The following is a 22,388-nucleotide window of genomic DNA, read 5'->3' as shown; positions in this document are numbered from 1 at the left end:
CATGCTAGCCCACCCGACCCCACATATATTCGTCCCCATCCGCTCGCCGGAGCAAACCCTAGCCACTTCACTTCACTCCCCTCCACTACCCAAGCTCACTTCCGGCGGTTTCCGGCCTTCTCCGCCATGGCAGGCAGCGGATCGGATTCGGACCAGTTCGGATCTGTCGACTGAGGTGTCATCCCGTGTGGGTTGGAGGAGGCAATGACAGTCCGCATTGCACTCCACCGGTCCTAGGAGGAGAGCGCCTGACCGACGGACGGATCCGTCCGCCACGACGCCATAGCGTCTGCTCACCGGGCACTCGGGTCCTCTGGTGCTGGATCCTTGCGGTCCAAGTAGCCAGAACACCTCTCCTTCCCCATCACCGGGTGGACAGACTATGAGTCCCAGTTGGAATGGGTGCCCCGCCATGGGAAGGAGAGGATAAGGGCCGCCGAGGCCCGTATCACGGCGGAAATGGCGGTGGCAGAGTCGGCTGATGCGACGGCGCGGGCGACCACGGAGGAGATGCCATCCGTGCCCGCACTATGAAGAAACGACAGCGGAGGAACACGCGCGCCCTCACCCGAGAGCTAGCTGCTGGCTATATGATGTTGCCACCTCATTTATAGCCGAGCTTATAACCCGCAAGTACAATAGTTGGATGTAAATGTGTAGTAATTTTGTTAGTAAAATTTATGATCAAAATTTAACACAAAACATAAAGGTGCGCAATAAACCAGGACAGGGCAGTAATTGGCAGGCTAGGTGGGACACGCTAGCAGTATAGTAAAAAGTACAATTTAAAAAGCGTAATGCATTAATTGAATGCAAGTCGACCGAAAAATAGTACTCCCTTAGTTCGTAAATATATGTCTTTTAGACATTCCGATGTGAATTATATATGGAGTAGAATAATTGAATTTACGCTTTAAAATATGTTGATAAACATCTGTACGTAGTTCGTATTGAAATATCAAGATGACTTTTATTTAGAACGAAGGGAGTAAAATCGTACATAGACTATCCTGAGCCTAGTACGCAATGCCCGTGGCAGGATAGTGCACGTGATGCGTGGGTTCCATTTTTTAACCAGTATAGTAAAATCGTACCCTCCTATTCGGAGCCTGACCGGGCTAGCTTTAGCTCAACCTCATGCCGTCATGGCTCCTCGTTTTTGTCGTCGCCGGCCGATGCAAACTCCATGATGTGACCTTGTAAAAAAAGAGAGAGAGAGGGAGAGAGAGAGATGGAGGCTGTGGCGCAACGGCAGCGGCCACCTCTTTCGTGGTGTGGATGGTGCCGAAGCTCTTGGATTTCTTACATGAAAATCACGAGTTTCGGAAGAACCTGGAGCATGACATCAAGTACATCAAAGACGAGTTTGACATGATTTCTGCCGTCATCCAGGATGAGCAAAACAGTAGCTATGGAAGGGGTGAAGAGGTGCATAAGGAGTGGATCAGGATGGTACGTGAGGTGGCGCACGCCATTGAAGACTGCATCGACCGCTTCATGCACCGCGTGAGGAGGGCCAAGACAGGGGCCGGGTGGCTCCGTCGGGCTCTCCACCGGGTGAAGACGGTGAAGGCCCGTAACGAGTTTGCCATGGCTATCCAGGAGCTCAAGAAGATATCAGAGGATGCGTCCAAGCTGAGAGGAGCATACTGTAGCAACACCACCTCTTCGCCAGGGCGGCCGCTGTCGTCTGAGCAGACGGAGACGGAACCTGCGACCGAAGGCGACGAAGATGACAACCATTCAGCACCATCCTGCCCTGTTCCCATGGGTATGGACGATCCCCGCGACGAGCTTCTGCATCTGATCCAGCTGAAGCAGCAGTTCAAGGTTATCACCATTGTTGGGTTCCATGGTATGGGCAAGACTCTCCTCGCCAATCATGTGTACAAGGCAATTGAGAGCAAAAGTGAATACGAAGCACGGGCTTGGGTTCCTCCAGCGAAACTGCGAGGAACAGCCTCCAATATTCTCAGGGATATACTCAGGCAACTTGGCCATCCCACCGACGGCCGTCTCACCAAGCTTCAGCAAAGCATCAAAGATTGCATTGGGGCCAAAAGGTAATTTATCTACTGATCGATATCGATGTACCAAACTCCTTCAATACATTCTTGTCTAATAAATCTGTCATGTCTAATTTGGTTTGTATTTTCACATTTGTGTGCTAGCCTTTTTTCGACTGCACTTACTGTTACTTCCTCTCTTTAATTTTTTGCTCCCATGTTCAATTATTATTTCGTTCAACTTGCTTCACAATTTTACTTAATACCACTTATAGTAAAATATATTATAGGAAATATAAACATCTCAGGAAAAACATATTACACTTTGGTTTGAATATATTACGTTTTTTTTACTATGTTAAACTCCTCCGCGGTAACTGTTGTTTCTACTTTTATCGCAAATATTTAAAATAAAAAATTCACCAAGATTTAATGGCTAGCTCCCCACTAGGCAAAAGCCAGTTCCAGCTGTCATATGCACTACTGGAATCACCCGTACCGAGTGTCACAGACTCTCGATGAAGGGCCAAAATAAAAAACTCAGTAATTCCTTTGCCGAGTATAGTTTTCGGCAAAATGTACTCAGGCAAACAACACTCTGCTGAGAACCGTCTATCGGGGGCTCGGCAAACTTGTTGCCAAGAACTAAAATGGTACCCTCGGCAAAATAAAGTGACTTCACGTCCGGAGAGTGAGGATGGCACCGTCATGTCTTTGCCGAGAGCCGGCATAGAACTCAGCAAACACTTTCGTAGTTGCCGAGTGTCGGTTCTCGGCTTACGTGGCACAAGAACTCCCACGTGTTGCCTTTTACTCGGCGTACACCGATTTTCTAGTAGTGGTGTTGTCCACCTTTGTCGAGTGCGATGCGCGACAGATTGGAATACTCAGCGAACAGATTAAATGTCTGTGGTCTTTCATAGTGGGCCAAGCTTTGCCGAGTTTTGGCAAACGGGAACAAGGAAAAATATTGTGCCACGCTTTGACAGCCTGCTCGTCGAAGTAATGCCGGGTTCCACACTGAAATAATAGTCTTGCCACATGTCGCCGCCGTTAACGACCCATTCCATCTTATTTTTTATTTGCCGAGTTCTCGTTTGCAGAAACTCAGCAATGGATATTGAAGCTTTTGCCGAGTTCCCAATGATAAGTTTTTTTTTTCGAAAAGGGGGGCTTCCCCGGCCTCTGCATCAGCATGATGCATACGGCCATCTTATTAAGCATAAAATAGTCCACAAAGTCTCGAAGTCTCAAGGTTGTCAACAAGAAAAGTAAGAAAAGGCTCACACAGAGCCCGAAGGCTAGATACACAAGCTAGCCAAAGCACTTATACATCACAGCCGTTTGGCTCCAAAATAGACAGGTAAACTAATTGCCTATCCTGTTACACGACCGCCATCCAAACCGGCTGAATATATCCCGAGCTACCATCTCCCATCGGATAGCAGCAGTAACCAAAAGCTCCCTGGCCTCCGTCGGAGTGAGTAGCGACCAGGAACGGATAAGAGCCGTTGCACGGAAGATAACCTGCAAAACATGGATATTTGTTGATCTGTTAAAGACGAAGTCATTTCTGCAATTCCAAAGCGCCCACAAAAAAGCGCAAACCCCCAAGCGAATATGTTTTGCTAACCCGGGCTCTACCCTAGTTAGCCATGTCCCAAACAACATGTTAACCGACCTTGGTGGGGTAATATTGAAAGCGACTTGAATAGTCGTCCAAAGAATTCTAGCTAGTGGGCAGTCAAAGAAAAGATGTTTAATGGTTTCACCCTGATCACAGAAACTACACCTAGTAGGTCCTGTCCAATTACGCTTAATAAGATTATCCTTTGTTAAGATCACCTGTTTATGTAGAAACCACATAAACACCTTGATCTTTAAAGGAACTCTGACGTCCCACACATGCTTTGAAGTAGGAATCGAGCTGGAATTAATAACATCAACATACATTGATTTAACCGTGAATCCCCCCGACCTAGTGAGATTCCAGCGTAATTTATCAGGTTGTTGAGATAGTTGTACCTGCATCAGTCTCCTAACTAGATGCAGCCACTCTTCCCAACGATTGCCCACTAACGATCTTCTAAACTGGATATCCAGGGGTATCGAGGCGAAGACCGATGCAACCAAAGCATCGCGCCTTCGAACTATACGATACAGAGACGGATACTGGATTGCTAGGGGAGCCTCTCCAAGCCAAGTATCCTCCCAGAATCTCGTGCTTGCACCATTACCAACTAAATGCTTTGACCTCTGAAAAAATGAAAGCTTCACTTTCATAAGCCCTTTCCAAAAGGGTGAATCAGTTGGTCTAACCGACACCTGAGCCAAAGTTTTGGTTTGGAGATACTTGTTACGCAGGATTTGAGCCCACATGGCGTCAGTTCCTGAGGATAACTTCCACAACCACTTACTAAGAAGGCACCGGTTCTTGACTTCGAGATTCTCAATCCCCATACCCCCTTGGTCTTTCGGTCTACAAATGATATCCCACTTCGCTAACCGATATTTTCTCTTAGGCTCATCCCCCTGCCAAAAGAACCTCGATCGATAGAAGTCCAGTCGTTTCCTAACTCCAACTGGGACTTCAAAGAAGGACAAAAGGAACATGGGCATGCTCGTGAGCACCGAATTAATAAGAATTAAACGGCCTCCATACGACATGAGCTTGCCCTTCCAACAACTTAGCTTCTTCTCGAAACGATCCTCAATACACTTCCATTCATTATTCGTGAGCTTGCGGTGATGAATAGGAATTCCTAAGTAGGTAAAAGGCAGCTCACCCAAACCACATCCGAACAACTGCTTGTAATCCTCTTGTTCCTCTTTGGCTCTCCCAAAGCAGAACAACTCACTTTTGTGGAAGTTAATTTTGAGCCCACTTAGCTGCTCAAACAAACAAAGCAGCAGCTTCAGATTTCTAGCTTTTACCAAGTCATGCTCCATGAAGATGATAGTGTCATCAGCGTATTGCAGGATGGATATACCCCCATCCACTAAGTGTGGCACCAAGCCCCCTATTTGGCCAACTTCCTTGGCTCTCCCTAACAACACCGCCAACATATCGGCTACTATGTTGAACAGAATAGGGGACATCGGATCTCCCTGCCGCAGGCCCTTATGTGTCTGGAAGTAATGACCGACATCGTCATTCACTTTTATGCCAACACTACCCTTTTGCGTAAAAGTTTCAATCTGGCTCCTCCAGCCCTCGTGGAAACCTTTCATACGCAAAGCTTGTTGCAGAAAAGGCCATTTAACTTTGTCATACGCTTTCTCAAAATCTACTTTAAAGATGACTCCATCAAGTTTCTTAGAGTGAATTTCCTGGAGCGTTTCATGCAACACCACCACCCCTTCAAGGATGTTTCTGTCTGGCATGAAAGCTGTTTGGGATTGCTGCACCACAGAATGCGCAATCTGTGTGAGCCTATTAGTCCCAACCTTGGTAAAAATTTTGAAACTGACATTCAAGAGGCAGATAGGACGGAACTGCTCAATCCTGAGAGCGTCGGTCTTCTTTGGAAGCAACGTTATCGTTCCAAAGTTCAAATGAAAAAGTTGAAGCCGTCCAGCAAAAAGGTCGTGGAACATGGGTAGCAGATCCCCTTTGATGATATGCCAACATCTTTTGTAAAACTCCGCCGGGAACCCATCCGGCCCGGGAGCCTTATTGTTCTCCATCTGAGAGATGGCATCGAAAACCTCCTTTTCCGTAAACGGCGCAACTAGCATGTCATTATCAGCAGCAGTTAATTGAGGCACATCCTCAGTCCTGGACTCATCGAGGGACACAGCGCTATCCTCCGGCGGTCCAAATAACTGCTTGTAGTATTCGGTGATGTATAGCTTAAGATTATCGTGACCAACAATTGTGCCTTCATCTTGCTCGAGCTGAAATATTTTTTTCTTTCTGTGTTTGCCATTCGCAATCAGATGAAAGAATTGAGTGTTCGCATCCCCTTGGATTACTTTGCGAACCTTTGCTCTGAGCGCCCACTTCAGCTCTTCTTCGCGGAGAAGTTCCTTCAACCTCTTTTCCGCATCAATCTTACAGCACATATCCGCAGATTGAAGAACCGCTGATTCAGCTTTAACATCTAGGTATTGAATAATCTCCAGGAGTCTGTCTTTCTCAACCTTATAAACTCCACTTAGATGTTTAGCCCAACCTCGAAGAAAGCACCTCAAATGCCTAATCTTATTCTGCCATCTCTCGACAGGCGATCTACCCCTAGACTCTCTAGCCCACTCTCTGGCAACAATATCCAAGAAACCTTCTCTTTCAAACCATGTCGTTTCAAAGGAGAAAGTATTCTTGTTTCCCACATGCCTTGGCTCCCCTGAGTCAACAAATAGCGGTGTGTGGTCCGAAATTCCTCGCGTTAGAGCCTGCACCGTGACCAGAGGGAACTTCTGCTCCCATTCGGCACTTGCAAGAACCCGATCCAACTTCTCATATGTCGGGTTTGGTAAAGAGTTAGCCCAGGTAAATTGTCTACCAGAGAGTTCGATTTCTCTCAAATCCAAACTCTCAATGATGGTATTAAACATAAAGGACCATCGCCCATCAAAATTATCGTTATTCTTTTCATCCCGCCTCCTAATAATGTTGAAGTCCCCCCCAACCAGGATAGGGAGTTGTTCGGACCCACAAATTCGAACCAGGTCAGCCAAAAATTCAGGTTTAAGCTCAGGTTGTGCAGCCCCGTAGACCGCCACCAACACCCAGTTAAACCCATCTATTTTGGACCTGACTCTGAATTTCACTGCAAAGTCACCCATAACAACACTCCGGACTTCAAGGGAATCACATCTCACACCCAGCAAGATGCCCCCAGACCTCCCTCTTGGAGGAAGACAATGCCAATCGAATTCCACCCCTCCCGACAACGTGTTAAGAAACTGAGGTGCAAAATTATCCCTACCAGTTTCAGAGAGAGCAATGAAATCTAAACGGTGCTCTAAAGATGCCTCCGCTAGAAACCTACGTTTAGCCAAGTCCTTAAGACCTCTGCTATTCCAGAATATTCCTTTCATAGGTCATCATGGAATTTTTTGGCCTTACGAATTCTAGCACTCCTGCGTACCGCGGATGCAGGGTACACCTTCCGCTTCCACTTACGTTTAGGAATGTTATCACCTGTAGCCCGGTCCTCATAACCGTGCTCTGGTTGAACATGAGCTGCATCATCTACCTGGAGTTCATCCTCATCAGGCTCCGCAGACGGAGGAACAAGATCCGCGCAGAATTTATCAAGCACCCTAACACCCAAGGCCTCAATCTCCGCATCATTCAAAGGTTTTACAGCCGCTAGGTTTCTAATAGACTCCAAGGCCCGTTCCGCTTCCAAATCTAAAAGATCATTAACCGAGTTTTCAATTTCCAAATTATTATTCCCAAGAGACACCCCCACTTGGTTTGCATTATTAATAATCTCATCCTTAGAGAAATGCAGAATAGAATTTGAAACATTAACTGACATACCTGTTGTGCTCTCCACATCACGCAGCTTGGCCGCCCGCATAGCGCACCTCTGCTGCAAATCATCAACCTCCGGAAGGTCCTGGAGACGAGAGCTCGTCCGCCTCCCCTCGGAAGCAGGGTCTCGGATCCCTCCGAACGCGATCACCTCCTCCCGAGTAGCGGCTCCCGGAGTAGGTCTGGGAGAGGGGGACCGCGTAGGAGATGTGGAGATGCCTGACGGAGTTGGCACCAGGGCCTCCTGCCCTAGTCCGACCCCCCCAGCCGACGCCGTGGCAGCCGTGCGCTCCACCTGCAGGACCGCCGTCGGTACTAGAGGGTCAGGGGCCACCTGCCCCTGACGCCTGCCTAGCACCTCCGGCGACCCCACCACCAACGAGGCTCCCGCGAGACGGACCTCCAGGGCCTCCTGCCCCAAAGATATGTCGCCCCGGCTGGACACAGGTACCTGCGCCGCCTGCTGTGAAACAGAAGAATGAGAGGGAGTCGTGGCCACCTGCCCAGACGCCCCTCCCCTCCGCGAGGAAACCGAAGACCTAGATCGCCCTGGCGACTCCTGAGGCTCCACCTCTTGAACAACACGGGCACTGAAGCTGGCCGACTGCCGGGGTGACCGCCCAAAGTCCAAGACCGGTAGCGAATGCTCGAACGCATCGTCAGAGTCAACCCGATCACTCCACAGACGAGGAGGCGCCGACGACGGCAGAAAAGATCCAAACCGCAGTGAGTTATGAGGCAAAGACGAAGCCGGGGACTGCTCCATCCCGGCTCCGTTCTCCGGCTCCTGAGCAGCAGGCCCCGATCCATTGGGCTCCTGTGCTGCCTCATCCGCCTGCTCCCTGGGAGCACCTGTATCATCACCCCCATCGTGCATATCCACGTCAGTGCCAGCAGCAACCTCAGCAAACAACTCTGCATCCTCAAACTCAATATCAAGTGGAAACACCTCGCCTCTATAGGTCCAGTTGATGACGTCCGGGACATACTCAATATCCAGAATGCTAACTCGCAGTCGAGCCACCCCCTGAGCTCTAGTGAACGCCATATCCACTTTCTCCGTCTTACCAACCATAATCCCCAAACTAGCCACCACACGCACATCAGAAAGAGCCTCAGACGGTGCCCCCGAGAAACGCAGCCACACCTGAGTAAGAGGCTTCCCCTTAGGCTCAACTTTCTTCCACTCGTGGAACTCCAAAATACCTTTGGTGCCTGGCACCTTACACATCCCAAAGCTCAACAAACGCTGCAAGTCCTCAATCGAAGGAAACTTCACTCTGAATACTCTATCCTCAACGGGTACGAGGTCCCACTGAAAATCACCCGGAGCCAACTCCTGAAGTCTCTGCACAATCTGAGCCTGGGAGACATCTCCCTGTGTCACCTTGACCAAACCAGAAGTAAGGCTCTGTGTATCAGCTGGGATCTCCCTCGCAGCCGCTGACTCGAAGAACATCAGCTCCGCACAGTACACACCATATACAGTAAGAGCTGGAATATGGTCCCTCAGCAAAGGACAATCCCCTGAAGCATGCGCAGGCTTACCACAGGATTCGCACAGCTGGGCCACACACTCCGCGATGAAGTGCCCCTTCTCTCCGCACCGGTAACAAAGCATTCTCTCTTTCTTCCGAGCGTACTTGGATGCCCTCTCAGAATCAGCCACTTGAACCACCTCAGCCTCCTTCGCAATCCCAGGAACCTCAGCAACCGCAAGTGCATTCACCACCTCCATCGCCTGGGGAGGTAGCTCCTGTGGTGTCTGATCAGTCTCCATCGCCGCCCCGTCAGAGTCAACATGTCTAGGGGGAGGCGGCCGGCGGAACCTTCCGCGGCCTCCACCACGACCACGGTATCCGCGATAACCTCCTCTGTGCCTGTTATCAGGTCCTGAGGCCCCCTCAACGAAGCCTCCAGCCGGCCCCAGGAACGGTCTCTCTGCAGACCCGTCACTCTGCCAAGCATAACCCCGACCTCCTCCCGCTGAAGATGAGCCCCGATGCTGGCCTACTCCATACGCATCAAACCCGTCATCACCCCACTTGCCTCGAGGTGCATCAGTCGGTCTCCCACTGGTATTACTCTGATTACTCTGAACCTGATTCTGCCCCGAACGATTCTGCGCCTGACGAACCGCAAGGTGTGGCGGGGGTGCACGCTGACCCCCGGTAGTTGCCGCCACCGTATCAGCAGCGACACCGGCAGCCACCGTGGCCCCCGGCGTCTCGGCCCTCAGAGCAGCCATCCCCGCCGCCGACGCGTTACGAGCCGGCACCACCGGCGGTGCAGGGCGAGGAGCTCCACGGCCAGTATTAACCATACCAGTCGTCATCGACCCAGGAGCCGGCGCCGCCGGCGGCGGAGGGCGAGGGCCTCCCCGGCCGACCCCAGCAGCATGAGATGGCACCGGGGGTCTATGCGCTGCCCGGCCAGCCGTCGTTGGCTGCGCCTCAGGAGCCCGAACTCCCGGAGCGCCCAGCTGCTGCCGCGGCTGGAGAGCGCCTCCACGACCTGCAGCACCCGGCGCAAGTGCCGGCGGCTGCTGTCCGGCCGGCGGTGCGCCCCGTCCCGACGCATGGGGCGGCGGCGGTCGAGCCCTTCCAGCCCCCCCCCCCCCCCCCCCCCCGCGGTACTCGCAGCAGGAGGGGGTCCCGCTCCACGTCCAGCCATTAGCAGCGGCGGGATCCTGCTCGCCCTGCCCGATCCACACTGCGGGAAACCACGACTCCCCTGGCGATGAACCCTAGCGGCACGTACCGACTGCGCTGGGACGATCGAAGGATCGGACGTGCATGGCAGAAAACACTCAACGGACCGGCCTTGATAGACATAATGGGCCTCATACCCATTATTGTCCGGCCCATTGGCAACGAGGCCCGAAGGCTCCCGATCCAGCCCGGCCGCACCAAGCAGCTGAGCGAGCGCGGTCGCCCTCGTCGATCGAATCTCGGTCGCCGTGGCCTCCATGGCCGGCGCCGGCGGACGCACATTCCGGGACAACAACCTCCGTCCTTTCTTCCTCTTAACCGTAACCCACGCATCCGGTCGGATCAGATCAAACACAGTGAGCTTCGGCAAACATACCTTGGGTAAAGGTCCCTTCCATGGACGAAGCGCCGACGGCGCCGTCCTTCTATGCACGATCCGGCGAACAATCTCGATCTTCTCTCCATCGTGCAGCCCCTCACGAGCCAGATCGTCTCTGGGAACCACCTTGTCCACCGTGGTCGCTACTTCCTCTTCCGAGTAACCTGAAAGAAAGAATTCACAGATTAGGTCCGACGGCGTAGGAGACGGCGGTGACTCCCCCGGCGGCTCCGCTCCATCCTCGTCCGCATCATCATCGTCAGATCCGGCGAGGGCCCAGAAGCGACCGCCCACCCGGCGGCGATCGCCGGCATCGGGCGGTGGCTCCGCCGTCGGGCGCGGAGATCGCCCCGGATCGCCTCCCTGTCGCCTAACGGCCATTTTTAGATCTATTTAGACTGGCTAATGCCCAGTTCCCAATGATAAGTAGTTGGCAATGTACATGATTGGCAACGCACGTCCACCCGAGTCCCATTTACCCAGAACAAAACTTGGCGAACCCAATGCCGAGTTGGCGAACCTAGTAGTGATCCATGCTCATCTTACTTTAATTGTCTTTGCTGAAACATTTTCCCATTCAGTTTTGTCATGCCTTATTTTTTTTATTCATTCGTTCAGCTCCCTATCCCCTCTTGCTCTGCTAGCTTCGTCTATCATTGTATTCCTTGTCTAATTAGCTTGTCATGTTTAATTTGGTACATAGGTTCTTCATTGCAATTGATGGCTTGCTGAAAGCAAGATATTAGCACGATATAAAAGTGGCCTTTGAGGGGTTAAGAGGCAGATTTCTGGTGACGACGACTATTCAGCGCGTAGCAAATACGTGCAGCAGCTCAGCTGTTCATGATCATGTGTACACAATGGCAACTCTTGCCAATCAACATTCAAGACTATTGTTCTTCAAGGAAATTTTCCAAAATGACGATATACCACCAGATGTGGAGGAGCTCGGCTCTGAAGCGCTCAAGAAATGTGATGGTCTCCCCCTTGCTCTTGTTACCACTGCCAGGTTCTTGCAAAGCGCAGGTAATCTGACACCCATGAAATGGGCAAAGTTATGCGCCGACCTGGGTACACATTTGGAGAGTGATGAGCTATTTTCAAGAATGAGGAGTGTGCTTGTGCAGAGCTACATCAGCCTTGATAGCCAGGTTGCCAGGACATTCTTGCTATATTTGAGTACCTACCCAAGTGGGCGCCCAATCAAAAGATCAACCTTGATACGGAAATGGTTAGCCGAGGGGTTTTCACCAGGAAACATTACAAGCAATGCCCTCGACGCCGCTTCCAGCTGTTTTGATAAGCTAGTTGACAGGAGTATCATCCAACCTATTGATGCCAGTGGTAACAGTACAGAGCTCAAGACATGCCATACCCATGGCATGATGCTGGAGTTTGTCATCCGCAAGTCCATGTCTGACAACTTTCTTACCTTGTGTAATCAGCCGTCTGCTCCACCCCTACCCAGCAAAATCCGCCGGCTGTGTCTGCATCATGCAACGCCCAGAGAAGTGAATGATCTATCTCTTGTCCGGTCATTGACGGTCTCCGGCGAGACGCACCCATCAATCCTAGACTTTTCCAAGTATGAACTGATGCGAGTTTTGGATCTTGAAAATTATGATCATCAGTTGTTGGATAGCCATCTCAAGTTGGTATGCAGCAACCTGTTGCTGCTGAGGTACCTAAGCCTCGGAGCCGCTGTTACGGCGCTACCAAAAAATATCAAGATGCTTCGGTTCTTGGAGACACTGGATGTTAGAAGGACAAAGATAGAAATTCTGCCAACACAAGTCATAGAGTTGCCATGTTTTCTTCATCTATTTGGGAAGTTCAAGCTCAAACAAGATGTAGGAACCCAGAGAATGAGAAAGCTACAGTCTTGGTTGTCAGACAACAGTGAACTTGAAACAGTAGCATGATTTGTTGTGGACAGCAACAAGAGCCAAGGATTTGCACAGCTCATGGATTATATGAAGCATTTGACAAAGGTGAAAATATGGTATGAGTCTTACGCCGATGCCAGCAGCACAAGTACTCTCTCAAAGGCCATCAAGGGGTTCATCGAGAGAGGCACCAATTCTACAACTTCAGTTGCACTCTCACTCATTCTCAGTGGTGAAGGGTCTCAAGACTTGCTGAATTTCTCATTGGAAAATGACAAGTTCTATCTTAGGTCACTCAAGCTACAAGGGGGCAATATATTCAGCCTCCCTCCCTTTGTTACCATGCTGGTTGGTTTTAATAAACTGTGCCTTTCATTCCCTCATCAGCTGAGTAGTGATATTATTGCTGCCCTGAGCGAAATGCGCAGCCTGACACAGCTGAAGCTGACTGCAACTCAACTGGAGAAGCACATCATCGGACAAGGTGAATTCAGAATCCTGCAACACCTAAGCATCACGGTGGACGTGATGACTGAGCTGGAAATCCAAGATGGAGCTCTGTCTTGCCTCAAGTCACTCCGGCTGCTATGTAAAGATCTAGATGGCTTTTCCGGCACATCAGCGATCCAGTACTTTAAACAACTTGAGGAGATTGCTCTTCATCGTGAAGTGGGTGGTGACACAAAACAGAAATGGAAAGAAGCAGCAAGGAAACACCCGAGATGTCCCAAGATCTTGTTTGTCTAGACAGCACATCAACATCCAGGTAATGAATTGTGTCCTACTTGCCTTGCATTGAGCATCCTACTCGCCTCTCCACAGTGGCAGAGTTCACATCCCGGTATTGACACTTTTTTCTATTGCGCAGGCAGTACAGGCTGCGACTTGCTAATGCAAAAGCATTCTCTTATGCTCCTTATTGGTTGATGGACATTCGTCAACATGATCAAGTGCGTCGAATAATTTAGTCCTCTTTGCTTTCATGTCGATTTGTTGGCTTCCTCGCCGTTCGTAATTTTATGTTGTGTCACCACTATTATTTATCTATTTCTACCAGATCGAAGTTAATGACCTGTTAAACCAAGCAAACGATTTTCTTTTCAAGAAATATGGTGACCTCCTTCTGTAATAAATAAGTTTACTCCGTTTGTTGTTGGATATGTATTTGGTTATTTCGGTCCCTGTCAACTTAATTGGCTTCTATTATTTCTCAAAAATTTAGGACTACAATGTGCTACTTATTAACTATAAATTCTGGAATTTTGATTTACTTGGTATTATTATCAGTATATACATCAATGAAAAAAATAGCACGATATAGCGCCGCTAATCGACCAGTACAACTCCATGCAAAAAAAATAAAAAATCGACCAGTACAACTGCAAGTTTGCATGCATTGAAATAAGGAAACTAACCTTGGGAGCGTGCCGCAAGTCCGTTTCCGTGTCCTAGATTAACGCCAACACTGCCGGGCGCTTGATGCCTGCAGCCGTCTCCATATGTGCGACCGCTCGGCCGATCTGCTCTCGCACAGAATCGACCCTTAGCGCCTGGAGCAACCTACATGCTTCCTGGACTTAAATGGCAGCAATTTACACCATGGAAGGAAATTCCTACATGTTCGGCTAAATAAATAATAAAACAGTAGCAATTGCATCTATGTATTCCGGGTGGCGGCAGGAGGATCTGCTTGACCAGACTTGTTTCTCTCTCTCTCTCTCTCTCTCTCTCTTGTTTGTCACCACCTAATGCTATCGTTGCTGTGGACGATATCCTGCTCTATTGTTTTGTTCCTTCAAATAAATAAACCTTGGGTGTTGCCAAGGAAACTTTGAAACTGAAGGTTTATTTCTACGTGTCTTAGCTGAGGTTAATGTTACCACAAGGGGCTGGGAAGGTACCAGGACAGAACAGACTCTAGGTTGTGCAGTGCTGTAGAACCTGAGGAGCGCTTGTGCCTTCCGTGCTCTTTCTCAAAAGCCTGGTTAAGTGCACACTCATGGTCTATATATATGTACGTAGTTGAGTTGTGAAGCTTACCTGGCGAAGACCCCTTGACGATGGACGCCATGCTCCAGCCTGCAATTGTCAACAAGGACTAGAGGCTAACGCGCGCTTTGCTGCGCCATTCTTCATTTATGAGATTAATTCTATTATATTTAATAGATTGTTGCGGCCAGTTGTTTTATTTGGTTTTTATTTATGTTGACTTGTGTTTGAATTATTTTTTGAAGGCGTTTTATCATTTACATATCATGTCAGGTTTTTGTTGGAAATAGAATGTGGAGAATGGTGTTTTTACATGTTCCGGTCTCGGTGCCAGCCGGTGATGGTCGTTTGAGCTTTTTTTGGAACGAAGGCTCCAGAGAAGCCCGGCTTTGAATTAACGAAGCCATCAACCGGCCAGGGATTACACAAGGCCATCAATACAACCAACACGGAACAGAAAGGAAAAGCTACAGCCGATACAGAGTGTTGCCCAGCAGCTTACAAGCACCAAAGACTACAAGCCCTACACAAAAATCCTAAATAAGCTCTAGCTTGTAGTCGACGGAGTCCTCCAAGTGAACTCGACCCAGAAGAGCGAACAGAGAGGAACATGTCCAACGACAAAGGACCGCGCCCTCATCAACCCAGGAAGGTGGACACCGAAAACATGTCGCTGTTCTCCAAATCCGGAGGGGACCCCTGCCCCTCGTCTTGGCTCGAAAGGCGCCGGACCGCCGGAAGATGGAATTGCTCACCCTAGAGCAAAGAACGGACATGATTCCGGCCACCAAGGGAGATACTCAGCCCGACCTGTCACTGCACGAAGGAAACCAAGGATATCCACACTGAGGCTCACTGATACAAGCACGAAGAGGAAAAACTGCACAAAGGAGCTGTCACTGAACAAACAAACAACAAAAAGAGATGGAGCACCACAATTGGAATTAGCTCAGGCCCGGAGAAATCAGCCATGTTCGTGTCATTGCGTCGAGCAGTTGCTAGTGAGGACCCCTATCCCCTCCCTGCCCAAGGCAATGACGCCAGACAAGCAGAAGCTGACCTGCAACTGAACAAATCAAGGAATGTCGAGCTGCACTAATTCAGAAACAAAGCACCATGTTCCATCTCCCTCGCCGAAGACGCAGCCACCATGATGCCCCACTGCACGCTCCCACCTTGCCCAAGACAGCACCTTCAAGAAGGAGGCGACGCACGCCGCGCCGTTGCCGTCCAGTCTAAGCAAGACAAGGGATTTCTCCCGGGAAAGAGGCGGAAGGGAGAGGAACCGAACCTCGACGACGCCTCCGTGGAGGGGAACGGCACCGGCCGGTGTCGCCGCCGCCGTGGCCAGAGAACCAGCCAAGGATTTCTCCCGGTCCAAGTTCGCGACTCCTGGCAGTCCACCATCACCGACGCCCATGACCTGAGGCCTCCGACGACCAGATCCGGTGTGCAGCAACGCTGCGGGGGGGAGGGAGTCCACCTTCAGATCCGGATGCGAGCCAAGAGGACGACCACCCGCTACGCCCGGCGACAGCTCCCGCCGTCCCTCGCCGCCCACGCGGCCGAGGAGACACAGGGGCAACACCTGCGACGCCGCTCGCTGTAGAAGACGGCGCCGCCTCACCACCCGAGGCCGCCGCCTCGGCGCCCGAAGCCCTCCACGCGGGAGCAGCCAGATCCTCGCCGCCGCCGTCCTTGGTGGCCACGCGGAGATCACCGGAGGCCTCCTCAGGCGGCAGCGAGGGGGGAAGGAGGAGGGGAGGGAGGGCTGGCGGCTAGGGTTTCGTCGCCTCCCGAGTCGCCCCAAGCGGAGCGATGCGGGGGCCGGGGGGGGGGGTGTGGACTCGGTTCATGGTCGTTTGAGCTTCTTGAGAGCTCCTATTCCACGCTAAAGTCATGGAATTGATGCTATACCACTCACATGGGTCGGCCCACGAGCTCTCGCTTGCTCAGCTTGAGTCGCTACTCCTCTCACTCGGTTAGCTTTTTTTTTCTGCTAGCTCAGAAAATCGCCTACCTTTTTTATTTATTAGTTTAATTAAATTATTTTCAATGATTTTTAAAAAATTGTCAATTTACAAAACCAAGATTTTTATGAAATGTTCACGAATTTAAAATATATTCATGGATTTCAAAAAATGTTTGCAAATTAACTAAATTCTCAAATTTAAAAAATGTTCACAAACTTAAAAAATGATCGTGAATTTTAAAAAATATCCGTGAATGTAATAAATATTAATGAAGCTAAAAATGTAAAAAAACATATAAAAATGTTTATAATGTTCATAAATTTTAATAAGCTCTCATGAATTAAAATATGTAAAATACTAAGGAGAGAAAGAGAAATTAAACTAAGCAATAAACAACCTCTTACATGTGGGCCCCGGCGACCCCACAACCCCTGAAGCATGAGAGCGCTGCAAATCATGGGAGGTTAGTATCTCTATAGATGAAGGCAGAAGGCAGTGGACAAAGATGGACAATCAGACCTGATACACACTGCAATTATGCTTGCATGTAGCTCTGCCTCCTCTGCTTTGCTTTGCTTTCTGAACTCGGAATATTTGCAAGTCTCTTCCTTTGCTTTTGCTTTGTTTTATGAGCTCTGAATATTTGGTTGTAGCTTCATAGCCGTTTCAGGCGTCAGGTGGACTCCACTCGGGCCTGACAGACAATCGTCCTCCTTCCAACCACGGGACAGGCGGACAGAGATGCTGCCGGCCTCCACACGCTAATGGCGGCTGCTATGTATCTCTCTTTCTTTTTAACAAGGATAATGCACACCAAACTGTGTGATACGGCGCCGAATCTACTCCACCAAATGCACACCAGCCAGAATGGTTCAAACGTTCAGTTATTTTCTTTTCCAAAGAATGAGCGATCAAATCAGCGAGATCGGAACGATCCTGCCTTTTTTTTTTGAAAAAGAGGAAGACCCCGAGGCTAGGGCGATGCATGCACCCACTTTATTAATTATTTAAAAAGACCTTACAAAAAATACTACATTAAGTCTGAAGCTATCGTCTAGGCTATATCTGTCGATACTCCTATCCAATTAATGAAGGGATACTGATAGTCCGAGTCTAATACCACAGACCTCGCAGCCAAGTCTAACATCTAAGACCTGAGGCCCTAACCAAGCCACTTGCCGAGTCTGGGGCGCAAACCGGTCCGACACGCTCTCAGAGGCCACCGCTGCCAGCTGCCACCACTCTATCTTCAGAGTTGTACTGGCGCATCAACCTTGGCCGGTCTAACTGTCATCGACGCCACCACAACGTCCAACGGCATCACCTCCCTACGCGCGAACAGCCGAGCACGTCGCGGTCGCCACCGGTACACCTCAGCATCATGCCGCCAAGTACCACCAGCCGACACAGCTTGAAGTCTCTGAAAGATCTGGCGTTTGTAGCACCTGCCGATCAGGCATGACAAAGCGTAGCACCTGTCGGTCAGGCATGACTTGACATCTCCACCAAAGCTCCGTGCAAGACGAAGCCGCTCCACCTCCTGCCTCTGACTTCCAGCGCTACTCGACAAACGATGCTCCTAAGTGAGAAACGACACCGTAGTGCCGCCATCGTCCGATCTAGAAGGCCAAATCCTAGGGTTTTCCCCAGAGCAGTACGAGTGTGTCGACAGTAATCACACGACGATGGCTTTAGCAAGGCAATGACACAGAACGCCACCATCGCTCGCCGTTGGCTCGGTTTTCACCGCCAAGTATGTCTCCCCGACTCGCAGCCGGTACTAGATGACGGATCTGGAGATCTGAACACCCAGCCTCAGGCCGACCACCTCTGACGAAAAAGATGACCACCGCCGCCGGCTTCACCGGCCAAATCAGATCTGACCGAAGGTTGCTGCCAAGCCGCCCACTAGGCCCCCTACTCCGCCGCCGATTCGAAGCCGGATGACGCGCCGCCACAACAAAAGCCGCCGCCGCCGCCGCCAGATCTGCCGTGCCTCCGCACCACCCATGAGACATGGGAGAGAGGAGGACCCCCATCACCGCCGTCGGCCCCCGGGCGCATCCCGGCAGCGTCCTCCGACGGCGGCGGGGTGAGGGAAGGTGGATTCGGGAACGGGGGTGGCTAGGGATGGGGACCCTTCCGAGTCGCCTCCTGGAAGCTCCTGAGACGATGGTGGATTCTTAGGTGCTGGATGTACCGCTATGGTTATGGGGACTTGTCTCCTAAAGACGATAAAGTGGCCACTGCATCAGAATGAAACATGCGGCCATCTTATTACAGATGAAAACACTAATACTAAAAAACAAGTTTCCCCATTCTCCTCGCATTATTTGCTTTGCTGCTTGGTACTCAAGAGACGAACAACTCTTCTCTGCTATGCAACGGAAGCTCCTGAGCAACATGTTAATGGCGGGCGGAGACGCTGCCTGCCCCTCTCATCGGGTCAATGGCGGATGCTACCTTTTTTCCCTTGGAGCACCAACTGGACTATTTCAGAGTTAATTCCCTCGTCCACCTGATACAAAATGAGGAAACAACGGGTCAGTCGAAAAGGACATGTAATTTTACTCACATACAGGTTGTTTGAAATGATCGTTTGAAGAACTTGGCTGACATCCAGCTCCAAAAAGACCAGCTCCGGCGACATAAGCTGAACTTGATCTGCTTTCCTCTGTTTTTCTGAAGTCTGAATATTTGCGTGTAGTTAGCTTCAGCTGCTTTTTTTCAGTATTCTGTTAATAAGAAGAGGTTGGCAACAACAAATGTACTGTATGATCGAAGAGAATCAGCAACCTGGTCTGGAAGACCATCCCGTAAAGCATGTTGGTGTGCCAGCGGCAGCGAGTGAAGTAAACTCTGTAACAATGGAAGTGGCGAGACCTAACATAGCCAATGCAGCTGCATCTTTGACAATCTTTCATTTATCCCGAGAACAACACGTGCATGCAATTGAAATCAAACACACCAATTGTTGAAGAAACAACTGACTGCATCCCTTGTCGCCCCATGCGTTTGTATTGTATGAGCTCCATGTGTTGGGGATGTACACGGAACGGAAGGGTATTTCTCAACTGCCCAATGGTGGAGAACGCGGTTGCAGGCCATGGTGGAGTGGTGTGGCAGCTTGGATGTGGTGTATTTCACGGTTAAATTGCTTGTCTCTTCTGCCAATAATTCACCTGTTGGTAACTAAGCCCTATAGACAGATCCATTCCCCTCCAGATCCAATGCAAAAATCATTGCTGAAATTGTTTGTGGCATCAACAATTTTCTTGTACACATCTTTCCCATCAAAGTTCCAGATTGCGAACATCATGGTCTGTTGTACTTCATTTGATGTTTCTATCTTTATTTTCTTCCTTTTGCAATGCCATGTTACTAGTGTAATGACAAACACAAAAGATATAACAACTGGTATAATAACTAGTAAACTAGCATCAGATGTTTTCCCTTGTTTACTACTTCGAGGAAGGTCACAAGGGGGCAAAACTTTCACAACACCACACAATTTCTTATTATTCCTGAACCATTTGATTGGAGCTTATTCGAAAAACCTAGTATGTGGCACTGATCCTTCGAAAAACCTAGTATGTGACACATCCATGGATAGGAGACTGGTCATGCTTCAAAATGATGGAGGAATGTTGTCGTTGAGTGCATTGTGAGAAAGATTCAAGGCTTCAAGCATACGAAGACCGCCTAACAAACTTGGAATAGACCCAACAATTGAATTGTCACTTAGATCCAACATATCTTGTTGGTTTACTAACATCCCAAGTTCGATATGAATTGTACCATTTAGGTGATTGTGGCTCAACTTTAGAAAGTGAATCTTTAGGCAGTGCTCAATTGATCTTGGTATTTTCCCAGTTAGGTTGTTTGATGACAAATTTAGATACTCCAAGTTGTTTAGTGATCCATTTTCTTGTGGCATATTTCCCTGGAGCAAGTTACTAGAAAAGGCTCAGGTTAAACAACATCATTGCATTGCTGATTTCTCTCGGAATCTGTCCTTCAAGCTTGTTTGATGAAACATCAAGTATCCCCAGATGAGTTAATTACCCTATACTTGATGGTATTACTCCAGTTATATTGTTGTTTGACGCATTAGCACAGTAAGTTTGTAGCACTCACCCCAAAGATGAGATTATCTATCGAACAATTTATTTGAACTGACTTCACTATAAAGATTTGAATAAGCTCCCATCCCGGTGATATCTCCTCCAAGGTTATTTCATTCAAGTCGAACCCTTACTAGGCTCTTACAACTTAGCAAGCTTGATGGTAAGGGTCCAACCAAGTTGTTGCCAGTAGCAGACAAATGTTGTAGTTGCCTGTCCAGTAGGAGACAAATGGTAGTGTTAGTGGTAGTAGAGCAAGGAGCTGTTGCAAGTGTTTTTTGGTGGGCTGTGTTGGGTTGCTGTTGTCCAGATTAAGGGCTCAGCGGGCCTCGGAGCGCCAACTACGATCAGCAGTTCGCACCTACGCGTCCTCGCCACTTCGTCCGGCGAGGAGCCTGACCCCGAGCTTGGGCTCGGCGGTAGGATCGCGATGCCGGCACTGGCTTGGACGACATCGCTCCGGCGCACGCGCTCAGAGCCTGATCTTCAGCGTGGACATGGCGGTACGTGACAACAGTTCTAATATGGGCTGCTTTAGTTATTTGTGGGTTGTATATAAACTGAGGAGGATCCCACAGTGGCCATGGTGAAGGCCATGCTTGGCGGCGATGTCACCGAGGAGAATGCCGCAGTGGCCATGGTGAAGGCGATGCAGAGGCAGAGCAATGTCCTAATATGAGGGGGCTAATGCCCCCCCTCCCAAGCTTTGAACCAATTTTTGAAAGAAAAAAAGGGAGGGCTTACATGGGTGTAAATTGCAAAAAACAACCACAATTGGGGACCCTAATTCCGAAAACCACTACCATTCAGGTATTTTTTTTTTCAAAAACCCACCATCTTTGTGATGATAGTTTGCAAAAAACGTTGATCGGTTGATTAGAGCTGTTTGACGGAAATACTGATAGCTGGGTCCCTCCATATATGATGATGTGGCATGAAACAACTCACAATGTTTGATTCAAACATTAGGCTGGTGTAGGGCCCACCCATCATTCTCACTCCCACTCCTCTGGTCAATACCAACGCACTCGTCATGAACGCATCGGTGCCCTCGCCATCGTCGTCCCAGCGACGGGTGCTTGCGAGGAGACTCAGGAGAGCGGAATAAGCGGTACACCTCCAGCGCGCACTGGGTCACGACCGTGTTGCGGGGTTCCTCGAGGATGAGTTCCACGGTGGGGTATCGGTGCTCGGGCGCGCGATGGTAGTTGACGGAAACGACCACGCCGCCCAGCTCACTGCAGAAGCGGCGGCACATCACGTCAGGGGGCATGGATGCCGCAGAGAGCAGGAGACGGGAGGAGGAGGGGATGTGCGGCTGGGTCTGTAGCCGGCGGCGAGCGCGGCGTGGTGGTGGAGAGGAAAGGTGGCGGCGCGGTGGCTCGCAGGTGAGGCAGCATGCCGCCGGCTGAACTAATGCACACAAGGTGCTCGAGACAATATAAGAGAGAGAACAGTGTGTGTGCACACTGACAGGTGGGCCATACGCCCAGTTTAACGGCCCAGGTCAAACAATGTCAAGTTTGTTGCCATGTCAGCACTGACGGCGGGGCCCATTCGTCACACTACAAGAATTCTGTTAATACATGACAGTCCTAATCCGTCATGGACATGTCGAAAACTGTCATCGAAGGGTACTCATGACAGACTTGAAATCCGTCATATATATCGCGTCATAATTTGACCACCATGTACTCCTTGACGGATCATCCAGACCGTCACGGATCCATGACAGATTTTGACCGTCATGGATGGCACTTAAGTAACATGCTCATAACGGCGTTAACTTGTCTGCCACATCATCATCTGACATGGATATTACGTGGCAGCCCATG

The 22,388-nt window shown here is 49.8% G+C and overlaps 2 pseudogenes; one reads left to right on the top strand and one right to left on the bottom strand.

The window, feature by feature from the left end:
* Positions 1 to 1,251: 1,251 nt before the first annotated feature.
* Positions 1,252 to 13,673, top strand: LOC123088615 (disease resistance protein RGA4-like; annotated as a pseudogene).
* A 5,202-nt stretch (positions 13,674 to 18,875) lies between these two features.
* On the bottom strand, positions 18,876 to 21,008 carry LOC123084592 (MDIS1-interacting receptor like kinase 2-like; annotated as a pseudogene).
* Positions 21,009 to 22,388: the final 1,380 nt, after the last annotated feature.

This window comes from Triticum aestivum, chromosome 4A (genome assembly GCF_018294505.1).
Source record: "Triticum aestivum cultivar Chinese Spring chromosome 4A, IWGSC CS RefSeq v2.1, whole genome shotgun sequence".
Taxonomy (NCBI): Eukaryota; Viridiplantae; Streptophyta; class Magnoliopsida; order Poales; family Poaceae; genus Triticum; species Triticum aestivum.
Note: the sequence above shows the minus strand (reverse complement) of the source record. Positions and strands in the feature narration are given on the sequence as shown.